At 40.8% G+C, this 14,713-nt stretch overlaps 1 pseudogene; it reads right to left on the bottom strand.

Moving 5' to 3' along the window:
• Positions 1 to 404: 404 nt before the first annotated feature.
• Positions 405 to 1,214, bottom strand: LOC100967634 (cyclin-dependent kinases regulatory subunit 2-like; annotated as a pseudogene).
• Between the last annotated feature and the right edge of the window lie 13,499 nt (positions 1,215 to 14,713).

Raw genomic sequence — 14,713 nt, 5'->3', positions numbered from 1 at the left:
AATATCTCTCAAAGATTTCAAAGAGGGTGAGGCTACCAAAGAACAAAGCAAAGTTGGTGTGGGGGCCTCCATAAATGTGCGATGAAAGAAGCCACAGGAGCCACCTTTTGTTCTAATGCTGCCCTTTCCTCCTAGAGGGGTGAAGGAGTTAGGACAGTGTGGCCCCTCCTGTCTGCCCCCAGCCTGTCTACCTGACCTCACTCCTGCATGATAGTCCTAGAAAAAGGCACCTTTAGCTTCCACTGAGTGGGGCAGGCTTGGAGAGCAAACAAAGACTAGAGTGTAGGGAGATTAATTTCTGGCTTAATGATCTATTTAATAAAACTGAATACCCATCATTGAATTTGATTTTTCCAAATTGAAATTTAAAGTACTCAGTCACCCATTAGAAGAAAAGCCAGGACTAGAGACCTCAAGGGATGAGACTCCCAGGCTGTGGTTTTTTTCATGTACCTGAGGCTCAAGGACTTCTCACCAAAGGAGCGTTTGTGGCTTGAAAGAGCTCAGGGAATGCCCTTTGGTGACATAGACAGTCATTTCTGTATCCCATATCTTTTTTTTTTCTTTACTGCAACATACAAACTTTATTGAACAAAAGTAACAGGTAAAGTCAAACAGGCACTTAAGAGAAAAACTGACTGGAAGAGCTTTTATCTTAAACATCTTACACTAACCTACTTGCAGTTGCATTTAACTGAGCTCTGTTGCTGTGAAGAATACAGCTCATGCACAGGTATGGATGAAAGATTTGTACGTTTCTTAAGTGTTCACTGAATACTACCTTATATACACATATACATTAAATTTGAAAAAGATTTGACGATCCCCAGATAAACTTCATTTTTGTTGATCTTTTGGAAGAGGTCCTCTGAAGAGAAGAATATGTGGTTCTGGCTCATGAATCATGTAATGAACCCGGCCTAGACGCCATTGGACACAAGTCTCCTCCACTCCTCTTCAGACATCAGATGAGTTTCAGGTGCTTGTTTGGAAAGTTCTCTGGGTAACATAACATGCCAGTACTTGTAGTGCTCGTCGAAGTACTTGTCCGAGTAATAGATGGCTTGTGGGCCATCCTGCTGGCGCACTGCAGGAAATGAAATGAGAGAGCGAGAAGAGGGGGCGCAGCAGGCAACATGTCCCCATCCGGCCAAGGCAACGACTCGCCAGAGACTAACTGGATCCCATATCTTTGCGGATCCCCACAGATGCATAGCAGATGAAGCAATCAGACAGGATTTTTATGCTCAGGGAGCTAGTATGAGACCTGTCCCCAGTGGAGATGGGCACGTGTCCAGGAGAGTTGTTTCAGCGCTGTGCTCCCTCCCCTTCCCCAATGCCTGTCCACATGGGAAAATGTAAAGGCAGAAAAGCTAACCAGCTGAATGATGGTGAGGGACGATCTTTTTACTAGGGAAACTCGTTAGTGCTTTGTGCACAAACCCAGGGCTCACAGAGGTATTAACCCAGGCGCTATCATTCAGTTTGCCAGGGTTGTGCAGAAAGCGCAAAAGTTGCACCTCAGCGGGTGTCACTGACATTGAACACAGGAATGGGACTCCCTGGAGTTCTATACCACCAAACCTCACATCTCATACTAATGTCAGGGCAACCAGTGCGTGAGTTGGCAGGCACCTTGGGAGGGAAGAGCCCTCAGCATCCTCATAGCCCAGCTTCCTCACAGCCCAGCTTCATGGACCACAGATTTATTTAACATAGCATAGGCAAGTGGATGATTGTTCTAGACTGTCACTAGTTTTATGTCAAACCATATCACTGAAGTCCATTCAAAGCTCTCTTTGTAGCAACAAACACACATGAAAAACATTTGCAGCTCTTGTTGCCTTTGGGTATATGTATTCCCAGAATAAACCCCTTCCTATGAAACTAACCTTAGCACTTAGCCTGGGCAGAAAGGAATTCTAACTCCAGTACCTTTCAACATGCAGTTAAGAATATACTAAAACTTAGACAGTTACATGCTGCATTATGACTTTTCAGCCAAAAATGGATGGCAAATATGATGATTACAATGGAACTGGAAAAGTACACAATCATGTTTTATGATTGTGTCTATGACATTACTTGTACACCACTATAGACTTTATAAACACTGTACATACACCTCACGTGTCTGTGGTGATGCTGATATAAAAAAACCCTACTGTTCTAGCTATGAATGTATAACACATACAATTACATATAGTATATAATACTTGATAATGATAGTAAATGACATGTTACTAGTTCATGTATTAACTATACTATATACTTTTTATTGTTATTTTATAGTATACTCCTATTTTTTTAAGTTAACTGTAAAACAGCCTCAGGCAGGTCCTTCAGAAAGTATCCAGAAGAAGGCATTGTTATCATAGGAGATGACAGCTCCATGCATGTTATTGACCCTGAAGACCTTCCATTAGGACAAGATGTGGAGGTAGAAGACAGTAATATTGATGATCCTGACCCTGTGTAGGCCTGGGCTAATGTGTGTGTTCATATATTTGTTTTTAACAAAAATTTTTTTAAAAATTTTAAAAAAAGTAATAAAAGAAGTTTGTAGAATAAAGATATAAAGAAAGAAAATATTCAAAGTATTTGTGGTGTTTGTTTTTTTGTTTGTTTTTGAGACAGTCTCATACTGTCACCCAGGCTGGAGAACAGTGGCTTAATCTTGGCTCACTGCAACCTCCATCTCCTGGGTTCAAGCAATTCTCCCTGCCTCAGCCTCCCAAGTAGCTGGGATTACAGGCGTGTGCCACCACGCCCCGCTAATTTTTGTATTTTTAGTAGAGATGGGGTTTTGCCATGTTGGCCAGGCTGGTCTCGAACTCCTAACCTCAGGTGGCCTGCCTGCCTTGGCCTCCCAAAATGCTGGGATTACAGGTGTGAGCCACCGTGCCCAGCCTTTTGTGTGTGTGTGTGTTTTTTTTTTTTTTTGAGACAGAGTCTTGCTCTGTTGCCCATGCTGGAGTGCAGTGGCGCGATCTCGGCTCACTGCAAGCTCTGCCTTCCGGGTTCACGCCATTCTTCTGCCTCAGCCTCCCGAGTAGCTGGGACTACAGGCGCCCGCCACCACGCCCGGCCAATTTTTGTGTGTGTGTGTGTGTATTTTTAGTAGAGACGGGGTTTCACCGTGTTAGCCAGGATGGTCTTGATCTCCTTACCTCATGATCCGCCCACCTCGGCCTCCCAAAGTGCTGGGATTACAGGCGTGAGCCGCCGCGCCCGGCCGGTCCTTTGTGTTTTAAGCAAAAAATCCAAAAAATTTAAAAAAATTAAAAGTTTATAAAGTAAAAAAGTTAAAGTAAGCTAAGGTTAATTTATTATTGAAGGCATTTTAAAAATTAACAAATTTAGTGTAGCCTATGTGTACAGTGTTTATAAAGTCGGCAATAGTGTACAGTAATGTCCTAGGCCTTCTCATTCACTCACCACTCACTCACTGACTCACCCAGAGCAACTTGTAGTCCTGCAAGCTCCATTCAGTCAGTGCCCTATACAGGTGTACCATTTTTAATCTTTTATGCCATATTTTTACTGTCATTCTTCTATGTTAGATACACAAATACCATTGTGTTACAACTGCCTATAGGATTCAGTACCGTAACATGCTGTACAGGTTTGTGGCCTAGGAGCAATCTGCTGTACCAGATAGCCTAGGTGTATAGTAGGTTTTACCATCTAGGTTGGTGTAAGTGCACTCTGTGATGTTCTAACAATGGTGAACTCACTTAATGATGCATTTCTTAGATTCGATCCCCATTGTTAAGCATGTATACATGCACACAATCATGTTTTATGTCCCAGGATATAGCCTGTATTTTCTAAAACTAACCATAGCACTATTTCCAGTTCCTCATTGTCTTCCAGAACTTTGCTACCCTCCACCAAATGTTGAAGACATATTACCTTTCCTTTAGAGTTGGGTGGAATCCATTGCTGTCTCGGTGAATAGAATGCAGCAGACATGAGTGCATTCATTTCCTAGAGCTCCTGCAACAAAGTGCCATAGATTCGGTAGCTTAAAAAAAAAACAAATGGATTCTCTTACAGTTTCTGAGGTTAGACATCTGAAATCAAGGTGTCAGCAGGGTTGGTTCCTTCTGAAGCTGCTTAGAACAACGGAAATTTATTTTCTCAGAGTTCAAGAGGCCAGTAGTGAGAAATCAAGGTGTCCACGGAGCTGGTTCCCAGCTTTCCCTGGAGGCTCCAAAGGAGAATCTTTTCCATGCCTCTCTCCTCGCTTCTGCTGGTTGCCAGTAATCCTTGGCATTCCTTGGCTTGTAGATCATCATTCCAATCTCTGCCTCTACTGCCACATGACGTTATCCCCCATGTATATTCTGTGTCCAAATTTTCCTCTTCTTATAAGGAAACCAGTCATTGGATTAAGGCCCATTCTAATGCAGTATGACCTCATGTTAACTTGATTATATCTGCAAAAATGTGATTTCCAAATAAGGTCACCTTCACAGGTTCCAGGGGTGAGATTTCTAAGGTTAGGTCATAAAAGAAAATCCCTCTTCTGCCTGAATCTCTCTCCCAATAGATGATCACCATTGGAACCCAGCTACTATTTTGTGGGGAAGCCTAGAACATATAAAGAGGCCACATATAAAAGATCCAACTGACAGCCCCAGCGAAGGCCCCAGCCCACAGCTAGACATTTAAGGGAACGGGCCTTCAGATGATTCCAACCCCAGCCAGCTGAAGCTCAGTAGAGCAGAGAGGAACCACCCCCACTCACCCCTGCCCAAAAATGCAGATTCATGAGCAAAATATATGTAGTTGCTTTTTTAATCCACTAAATTTTAGAGTGGTTTGTTATGTAACATTCAATTCCTGGAACATTACCCAATGTCCACAGACCTACCTGAGACATTTGGAATCTCCTGTGGTAGGGTCACCTTTTGTCATGCTATCACGACCTGGTGATCTTGCTATGGGTTTCTTTTGAGTTCAACCATCCTTCTCTCTGGACATAGTATGAAGCAGTTTGGCTAGATACATAGGTGTTACCAGCTTCAGCCTGGCTTAAGAAAAGTTGTAGCTAAGTACTGAAAGAATTTAACTACTTCTTTTGCTGGTAAGGTAGCTCTCCGGGCCTCTGGAAGACCAACCAGTGGCACAGAAGTGTAACTCTGACACTTACTAGTTGTGTGATCTGAGCCAAATTCCTCAAATTCTCCAAACTTTATTTTCCATCTGTAAAATGGGCATAATGATACCTATCTCATTTATGTAAGCTTGTAGCTCAAGGTCTGGCTTATTTTAAGTGTTCAAGGAGTAATAGGTGACTGTTTTAATTGAAAGTTAAAATGTTCAAATTTTTTTTTCTCTTAATATGTAAAATAACCTCATTGATGGAGGTTGAATAAACTTGCAAAACACTTCCATACTTAGTAACCAACCGTAAGACTACGCTACTCTGGAATCTGGATTTTTCAGCATCAAGTAAGGGACAGTAAATATTTATAACAGCAACACAATCCTTGTTGCCACAGCTCACAAGGGCCTATTTATTAAAACAGGTGGCACTAAGCCAAGAGTGACTATTAAATTTGTAAGTTGAATTTTTTTGAATAGTGATAGCCCCCTTACTAAGCAAAAGAAGACAAAAAAAAAGCCCTACTTCTAACACTTGGGAATTTCTAACTAAATAATTTCTTTTTTGTGATGGCAAGATTTATCCCTTATATTAGAAACATACGTGAGACTGTGAGACCATGAATCCATGGTATGGGTTTTAAGACTGCAGAATTAGCTGGACTTAGGGAGCACTTAGTTGATCCTCGGATCTCAAGTGGGGGCCAAATTTCATGCTTCTGAGTAAGGTTATTTTTATATATGAGATTCTATGTACTATTTACTAGTAATTTTTTTCAGCTTTGTGCATGCATCGAAAACTCAGTCATTTTACAAATTGCAACATAAATAGCAATTCCATCCACACAGTTTTTGGCAGAAAGAAGTTTCTTTCCACAAAGTCCACTCAGTTTTGCTTGTTTTATTCTCCTATTTGCCAGTATATACTAAGGAGAATCCATTCTTACTGATATTGCTGGCCTTTTAAAAAGATCCTTCCCACTTGCCTCTTACAAACTGAGGCTCTACTGACAAATGGCTTTTTCTCCCTGCATTCTGTGGAAAGCTTACAAATGCTGAATGCTAAGTGGAAGGCAACCAAAACCCAAATTCACAAACGTATGCACTTGAAAATGTGCAGTTGGAGTCAATCCTTTGTCTGGAGCCCAGAGGAAAATACTTGATTCTGTTGCTAGGTGGCAATGTTCCTTTACCAAAAGGGTGGTTATTAGTGTCTGCTCTAAAACAGAAAGGAAAACGCTGCCTTCTTGACCCATCCTTAGCAACTTTTTAACCAGACTTCTTGGTTTAAGACCACGAAGAGACATCAGTAATGTCAGAAATTCCAAGGTTGGAGTGCACAAACGAAAACTTATTCCCCTGGTCACTGTACATTGCAAAACTCTATAATATAAAGCACATGGTTGCTTCCAATGACTGTAAAAATCCTCTCTAGGCTGGGACTAGAAGTGTATTCCAGGCCTTAGTGAACAAGTGATATAATCTCACTTGTCCAATGATCAGTGGTATAGTATTAATTTTATTTATGAAAAAACAGCCCTTGCATTGAGGTTCTTTTTAAAAAAAGGAGTTTCTTCCATCCCATTATCAGTTAGGGTTACCAGATTTAGTAAATCAAAATACAGGACAGCTAGTTAAATTTGAATTGCAGATAAACAATGAATACACTTTTTAGTATAAGTATGATCCTTGCAATAATTTGCCGCTACTGATACTAAAAAAATTATTTGTTACTTATCAAAAAAAGTTCTGAATGAGTGGGCCTGGTACCTACATTTTTAAAAATACGGTGTTTTCCGTACAGATAATTCTCAGATCACACTTTCAAATAGCAAGAGTCTGAAGCTGTGAGATCATGAATCTCCTTGAGAATCAAGTCTTTTCCCAGAAAACACTCATATAAACTCAATACTTTCACACAACTTCAGTGAAAAGAACTGAAATTCAGAATTGGCTAGAGCCTACAAACGTCATGAACCCCAAGTTAAGCACTAGCCTTAGTAATCTCATGTGGTTTACTGAAAAGCTTGGCTCTTCCACAGAAGTGAGACGAGAACAGGCTCATTTTGAGCCCTCCCACTTGGCCTACTCTTTGTCCTTCCCAACACTTCTCAGCACAAGGAGAGCATTTTTTTTTTTTTTTACTTTCCACAAGAAATAACCCCCTGCAACAGTATGAGTTCCCTACTTACGTGACATGCTTTTTCTTTAGTGCCTCCCAGTTACCTCTGTAAAAGGATTGTTTGGAAATAGGGTCTGCCTGAATGAAGCCTAGAGGCTGTAAACAAAATTCATCTGTATCAAAGATGCAGGTAAACAATTCTGGGCCAAACTGAACCACAGAGAAGTCATCTTAAATGCCCATCAAGCCATAAAAGGGTAGCCAGGAGATTGAAATTTTACACCTGTGTAAGGCAGGGAAGTAATACTGAAGTTAAAATAAAATAGCAGGCTCATACACTTAAAGATGGTTATTAAGCAGAGGTTGTCACCTTATCTCTGTGAGAACTAGTCTTGCAGATGCCTTGAGAAGAAGGAGTCCCAGCGTGGGACTCTGAGGGCCTTGGTGTGCTGACCCTGTGGCAGGGCCATTGCCCACTACACACTAGCTTTGGGTGGGAGGTGTAGAAGTTGCAGTGAAGTCCCACACTCATGGAGCAGCTGTGGTGCTGAGAAAGTGTATTAGAAGGCATAGGTTGTGTTCAGAGATAAGGCACCCATGATACCCTTCTGAAGTCCCTTTAAGGTGCTCATCCTGCCACCTGTAAAGCATCTAAGGCACCCTGGCCCCAGGTCGGGGGATGGAACCACAGTAAGGCTGTGGTATTACTGTCCCTTGGAGCTGAAATAAGTGCTGGGTAAGATGGCACTGGGACTTGGTTGGGTCACTAAGGTAGAAGTCCCAAGGCCCTCCATTAAATTTCTCCCACCTGAAAGTCCAGGCCTCATGAAGGTAAAAACTGCTACACAGGGAAGGTGTCTCTGAAGCTGCTGGAGCTCCCTGTTGGGCTGGACCAGAGCCCTTCCGTAACCTCGGCACTCTTGCAAGAGAAGGCAACCCCACTGTATTATACTCTCATGGACTGGAATAGGCCTGAGTCCCAGGCTTTAGTGCTTTGGGTTTATAGGGATAACTACTTCTCCAGAAGTACCATGGTTAATTTATTTCAATGACTCTATTGGCTAGCCTCCTACTGGCTCTCAACCTAGCCTCATGGACCTCTTTAATTCATAAAGGTAGGCTGGCCTGGGGAGAGTATTGCTCCATTTTCCTTTGGAGATGGAAGTCTTAGTATATCTTAATTACCAGACAATGGAGTCTTCATTCCTTCTTCAGATTTGCCTAACCAAGAAAACCTCAGAGTAACATTCCAAGAGCAAAGATGAACATCTATCCTGAAAACAAATAAACAAACAAGCAAAAAAGCTGCTTTCGACTACAAAGCTACAGCAGGACACTTTCTCTGCAGGGAAATGACTGAGTCAAAGGATACGGGCATTTGAAAAGCCCTCTTTTGTGTAGCCATTATGTGGAATAAAGACAGCTCATGTGATGTAACTGTAAAACAATTTCTTATTTCCCAGTGCCCCTTTAACTGTTTCGTTCTTCCTCTCTCCTGATTGAAAACTCCTATAGTCCCACACGATGATCAAAATTTTAATCTTCATTCAAAGGTCAATCATCCTGCCTTTCCCACTGTGGTACTGTTTCAGGACAAGGTCGGCTTCTCCATCCTACCCGTAGCACTTTCCCTCCATCTGCCCATCAAGGCTATGATTAGGCCACCTGTAAAAGGCTGTCTTGGCTTCCTCAGGCTGGAACTGCAAGGTGGGAAAGGAAGTGAAAAGGGCGAGAAAGTTCTTATTTGATTGATGTTGTCAGTGGATGGCTTCTGCTTGCTGGAGCGTGAAGCTGTTTTTTTCTCTTATGTGCATTTTTTATGGGTTCTCATGAAAGCTGCCATTGTTGGGGGACACTTCTCTTTCCGTTTCTTTGATGTGGGCAAATGATGTCTCTTCTAGCTGGTCACTGGCAACTCCTCTTGCGACCTCTCACCATCCAGTGACCCACAGCTAGCTTCCTTCTGCTGATGTTCTCTTAGTCTTCAGATAGCCCTCAGAAAGATTCTTGATGCTCCCAGACTGCCTGCCTCTCAAGAGTGGTACAAACCTCTTCCTCAGGAAATACACTTTCTTTGGCCACAGCCACCTCTCCTAGATCAGCTTCTAAATACTTCTATCTCACTGTGTTTACATTTCTTAGTGGGAATCAGACACAAGTATAGTCCCCTAAATCAAGCTTGTCCAACCTGTGGCCCATGGGCTGCATGCAGCCCAGGATAGCTTTGAATGCAGCTCAACACAAATTCATAAACTTTTTAAAACATTATGAGATTTGCTTGCAAATTTTTTTAAAGCTAATCAGCTGCTGTTAGTGTATTTTATGTATGGCCCAAGACAATTCTTTCAATTGTCTTTCAATTCTTTCTTTTGGTCCAGGGAAGCCAAAAGATTGGACACTACTGCCTTAAACTGAATGTAGCACATCTTGAATTCTCTATGTGGGCTCCTTAAAACCGTTAAGTGGGAAACATCTTCTATTCCTCACCCTTATTGAGGTATCCAGCACTCCAACATCTATCTCCAAAATCCTCCTCCCAGTTTCACCTTCAACCTCTATGTACTTCATCCTCTTTGTATTTTTAATGTGTGTGAGGGATGAGTTCTGTCATTGGTGTTTAGATATTTATTTTGAAAATTTGTATTTTGTTTTAGCAACTCACTTTGAAATGCAATATATATTGTATCTTGATTCCTCAGTCAAAATCTTCAAGGAACAGCCAATGGCATAAGAAAGATTTGCTCTTGTTCTCACTCATAGGTGGGAATTGAACAATGAGAACACATGGACACAGGAAGGGGAACATCACACACCAGGGACTGTTGTGGGGTGGGGGGAGGAGGGAGGGATAGCATTAGGAGATATACCTAATGCTAAATGACGAGTTAATGGGTGCAGCACACCAACATGGCACATGTATACATATGTAACAAACCTGCACGTTGTGTACATGTACCCTAAAACTTAAAGTATAATAATAATAAAATTAAAAAAAGAAAGGTTTGCTCTTGTCACATAATCATAATTTCATATCAGGTATAAACCTGAAGGACTTGCAGGTGATATCATTGCAACTGCCATTTGCTAGCCACCCGCAATATTCATTTACTCTTGAGATATTATTCATTGGTGGCCCTATGGAAACCAGATCCTCATTTGATTTCTCATTGATGTCGTCATTACTAAATCTTTGAAGGTATGGATCAGCTTTTCCACTTCTTCCATGAGCTTCTTGGGCTCATCCACAGAGGCATAAAAGTACTGAGAAAACTGGTTGATATGGTTACTATTTTGCTTACACCCTCAAAAAATTAAATACAATGTGTTTGTTAAAGCAAAAGTTGATTGATGACTTACATGTAATAAAAGCCATACACATTTATCACAAAAAGCTCAAATTGCAAAGAGAATTAGAAAGTGGAAAAAAGTAATGCGTGGTCCTACCACCCAAAGAGGTAATGAGATAGTCGTTTTACTTAATTGTCTTCCTTTTTTTCATAATTGTAATAATAATGTACTGATCCCTGGGTCCCACCCCAAATATTCAGATTTATTTGGTATGGGGGCCTGTTCTAGACTCAGTGTTTTTCAAAAGCTCCTTAGGTGATTGCGACATGTGGCAGTTTGAGAGCTACTGCTCTAGGCGCCTGCCATTGACTTGTTCTCCATGCTTTTTCTGTATTCTTGGTTAATTAGGCCATGCAGAATGGATCGTAGAACCCACTGAGAATCGACTGTAATCATAAGTGTGTGTCAGCATGAGAGGGAACAAGTCTTCTAATTACTAGTTCATACTGGATGGACATCTACATCTGGCCACTCATGATGAAGGATAATGATGGATGGGGATAAGTTGGTTTCCTTATCACCATGAGGATAGCCTTACTGCTTCGCCAACCCCCAACTCTCTCAAGGCTGGCATCAGAGACTAGTTAGCTTTCCATGTGGGAGGATTTACAGCGAGTGAAATCACTGTGGCAGTCTGACTCTCTAGTAGTCACAAGTCATAGTTACAAGGGTTTTTTAAATCTAGTGGCAACTTTTAGGTTGCACTGAACTGTGAGAAAGGAATTGGAAGAGTCTTGGGGCTTATTTTATGAGAAGTCTCAAGGAAACTTTTATGATTGGTTGCACCCATAAACAACTTCATAATCAAAATGACTTGCTCCATCATAGTTTCAGAGACCTTGGAGGGGAGGACAGAAATGGTCAGCACCCTTCTCAATGCTTTCTCTTCTCAGGAGTCCACATATCAGAAACAGATGTGTTAGCCCTCAGATTGATGGTGGGAAAACGTGTCAGGAGACTCAGAATGAAGGCTCACGTGCTCACATCACATACTGGTTTTGCAGATAGCTTGTATTATAATTTACAACAAAATTATGGTAGTTAGCCCAGCTGCTAGATCTTGTTATTTATTAATAAAGCAGTACATATTACATATTATTTTAATATTTTGTCAACTGTATTTCAATGTTACTGGTATAATCCTAGGTTTTTATAATGTGTTTACAAACATGAACAGGCTTTTGTTTCATATTATTTTGATAAGTGATGCATGTCATTTTCATTTTTAATTTAGAGGTGATTGTCGAATTGGGAGGAGAAAACTAGCAGAGATAACTAGGAAATTTTACATTGTTATAGCTTCTTTTTTTTAATTCTATACTTTATTTCCTGTGTTTCCAGTGTACTTTTTATCTGATATTATGGCTTACTATGCTCATTTGTTGCCACATTTTAATTACCTTTCCCAGTTATTAATTATTTGCTTCCAGATAGTGGGCTGGTACGATTCCCGCTGGTTCTATTTTGGAACCAATGATAAGGTACATTAACGAGGCTCAGAGTTGCTCCCACGAGACTGTTTTCCTTTTCCCATTGATGTGGCCTCTTCTTTTCACAGTATTAGAAATTGTAACTCAGGCACAATGCTTATTAGCTTATTCTCTTATCCCCAGATCACAGATGGAGATGCAGTTTTTAAAATATCTCATATTAAAAGTTCCAAAATCAAGAGTAGGGTGATGTACCACCACCCCCAGGTTGATATTCTAGGAATAAATGTCAAGAATAGAGATAGAAATTACCTATTACAAGCGGCCTAATCATAAACATTCTCAGGGCTGTTTTTCTTGGGTAATGTGCTGCAACCCTGCTCCTGAATGATTTTCTCAGAAGTACATAAGCGAGAATGGCATCTTAGAGCTTTGTTCTACCAGATAGAAGAGAAAATGAAATTTATATTAGCACTAGTGAAAGTTAATATTCAAAAAAATAGTGAAATATGTTTTTTTTTGTACATTTTAACACCTCCCCATCTAATGGAGAAAACTGTATTTCCACCATATGCAACATCAAATGCACCACCATACACATGCATCATGATGTATTGCATCATTTTTGAGTCGTGTGTAATTTCCTTGCAATTGTCCTGGTATGATACAAGGTCAGCTCATTTCCTATTCAACACATTTGATAAAATATCTAGAGACAAAACAAAGGGTGCAGGGGCAGATTCATATGTCATGCTATGTAGCTAAATACATAGCATGCTATGTAGCTAAACACATAGTTCTTTTTTTTTTTAATTATACTTTAAGTTCTGGGATACATGTGCAGAACATGCAGGTTTGTTACACAGGTATACATGTGCCATGGTGGTTTGCTGCACCCATCAACCCTTCATCTACATTAGTTATTTCTCCTAATGCTATCCCTCCCCTTGCCCCCCAACCCCTGATAGGCCCCAGTGTGTGATGTTCCCCTCCCTACGTCCAGGTGTTCTCATTGTTCAACTCCCACTTATGAGTGAGAAAATGAGGTGCTTGCTTTTCGTTCCTGTGTTTGTTGAGAATGATGGTTTCCACCTTCATCCATGTCCCTGCAAAGGACATAAACTCATTCTTTTTTATGGCTGCATAGTATTCCATGGTGTATATGTGCCACATTTTCTTTATCCAGTCTATCATTAATGGGCATTTGGGTTGGTTCCAAGTTTTTGCTATTGTGAACAGTGCTGCAAAAAACATACATGTGCATGTGTCTTTATAGTAGAGTGATTTATAATCCTTTGGGTATATACCCAATAATGGGATTGCTGGGTCAAATGGTATTTCTAGTTCTAAATCCCTGAGGAATTGCCATACTGTCTTCCACAATGGTTGAACTAATTTACACTCCACCAACAGTGTAAAAGTGTTCTTATTTCTCCACATTCCAGCATCTGTTGTTTCCTTTTTAATGATCACCATTCTAACTGGCATGAGATGGGATCTCATTGTGGTTTTGATTTGCATTTCTCTAATGACCAGTGAGGATGAGCTTTTTTTCATATGTTTGTTGGCCGCATAAATGTCTTCTTTTGAGAAGTGTCTGTTCATATTGTTTGCTCACTTTTTGATGGAGTTGTTTGTCTTTTTCTTGTAAATTTGTTTAAGTTCCTTGTGATTCTGGATATTAGCCCTTTGTCGGATGGACAGATTGCAAAGATTTTCTCCCATTCTGTAGGCTGCCTGTTCACTCTAATGATAGTTTCTTTTGCTTTGCAGAAGCTCTTTAGTTTAATTAGATTCCATTTGTCAATTTTGGTGTCTGTTGCCATTGCTTTTGGTGTTTTAGTCATGAAGTCTTTGCCCATGCCTGTGTCGTGAAAGGTACTGCCTAGGTTTTCTTCTAGGGTTTTTATGGTTTTAGGTCTTACATTTAAGTCTTTAATCCATCTTGAGTTAATTTTTGTATAAGGTGTAAGGAAGGGGTCCAGTTTCAGTTTTCTACAGGTGGCTAGCCAGTTTTCCCAACACCATTTATTAAATAGGGAATCCTTTCCCCACGGCTTGTTTTTGTCAGATTTGTCAAAGATCAGATGGTTGTAGATGTGTGGCATTATTTCTGAGGCCTCTGTTCTGTTCCATTGGTCTAAATATCTGTTTTGGTACTAGTGCCATGCTCTTTTGGTTATTGTAGCCTTGTAGTATAGTTTGAAGTCAGGTAGCATGATACCTCTTTTTGCATAGGATTGTCCTGGCTATACGGGCTCTTTTGGTTCCATATGAAATTTAAAGTAGTTTCGGCCGGATGCGGTGGCTCATGCCTGTAATCCCAGCACTTTGGGAGGCCAAGGCAGGCAGATCACAAGGTCAGGAGACAGAGACCATCCTGGCTAACATGGAGAAACCCCGTCTCTTCTAAAAATACAAAAAAAATTAGCCGGGCTTAGTGGCGGGCTCCTGTAGTCCCAGCTACTTGGGAGGCTGAGGCAGGAGAGTGGCGTGAACCAGGGAGGTGGAGCTTGCAGTGAGCCGAGATCGCACCACCGCACTCTAGCCTGGGCAACAGAGTGAGACTCTGTCTCAAAAAAAGAAAAAAAAAAAGAAATTTAAATTTAAAGTAGTTTTTTCTAATTCTGTGAAGAAAGTCAGTGGTAGCTTGATGGAAATAGCATTTAATCTATAAATTACTTTGGGTAATATGGCCATT

This window comes from Pan paniscus, chromosome 11 (assembly GCF_029289425.2).
Source record: "Pan paniscus chromosome 11, NHGRI_mPanPan1-v2.0_pri, whole genome shotgun sequence".
Classification (NCBI taxonomy): Eukaryota; Metazoa; Chordata; class Mammalia; order Primates; family Hominidae; genus Pan; species Pan paniscus.
Note: the sequence above shows the minus strand (reverse complement) of the source record. Positions and strands in the feature narration are given on the sequence as shown.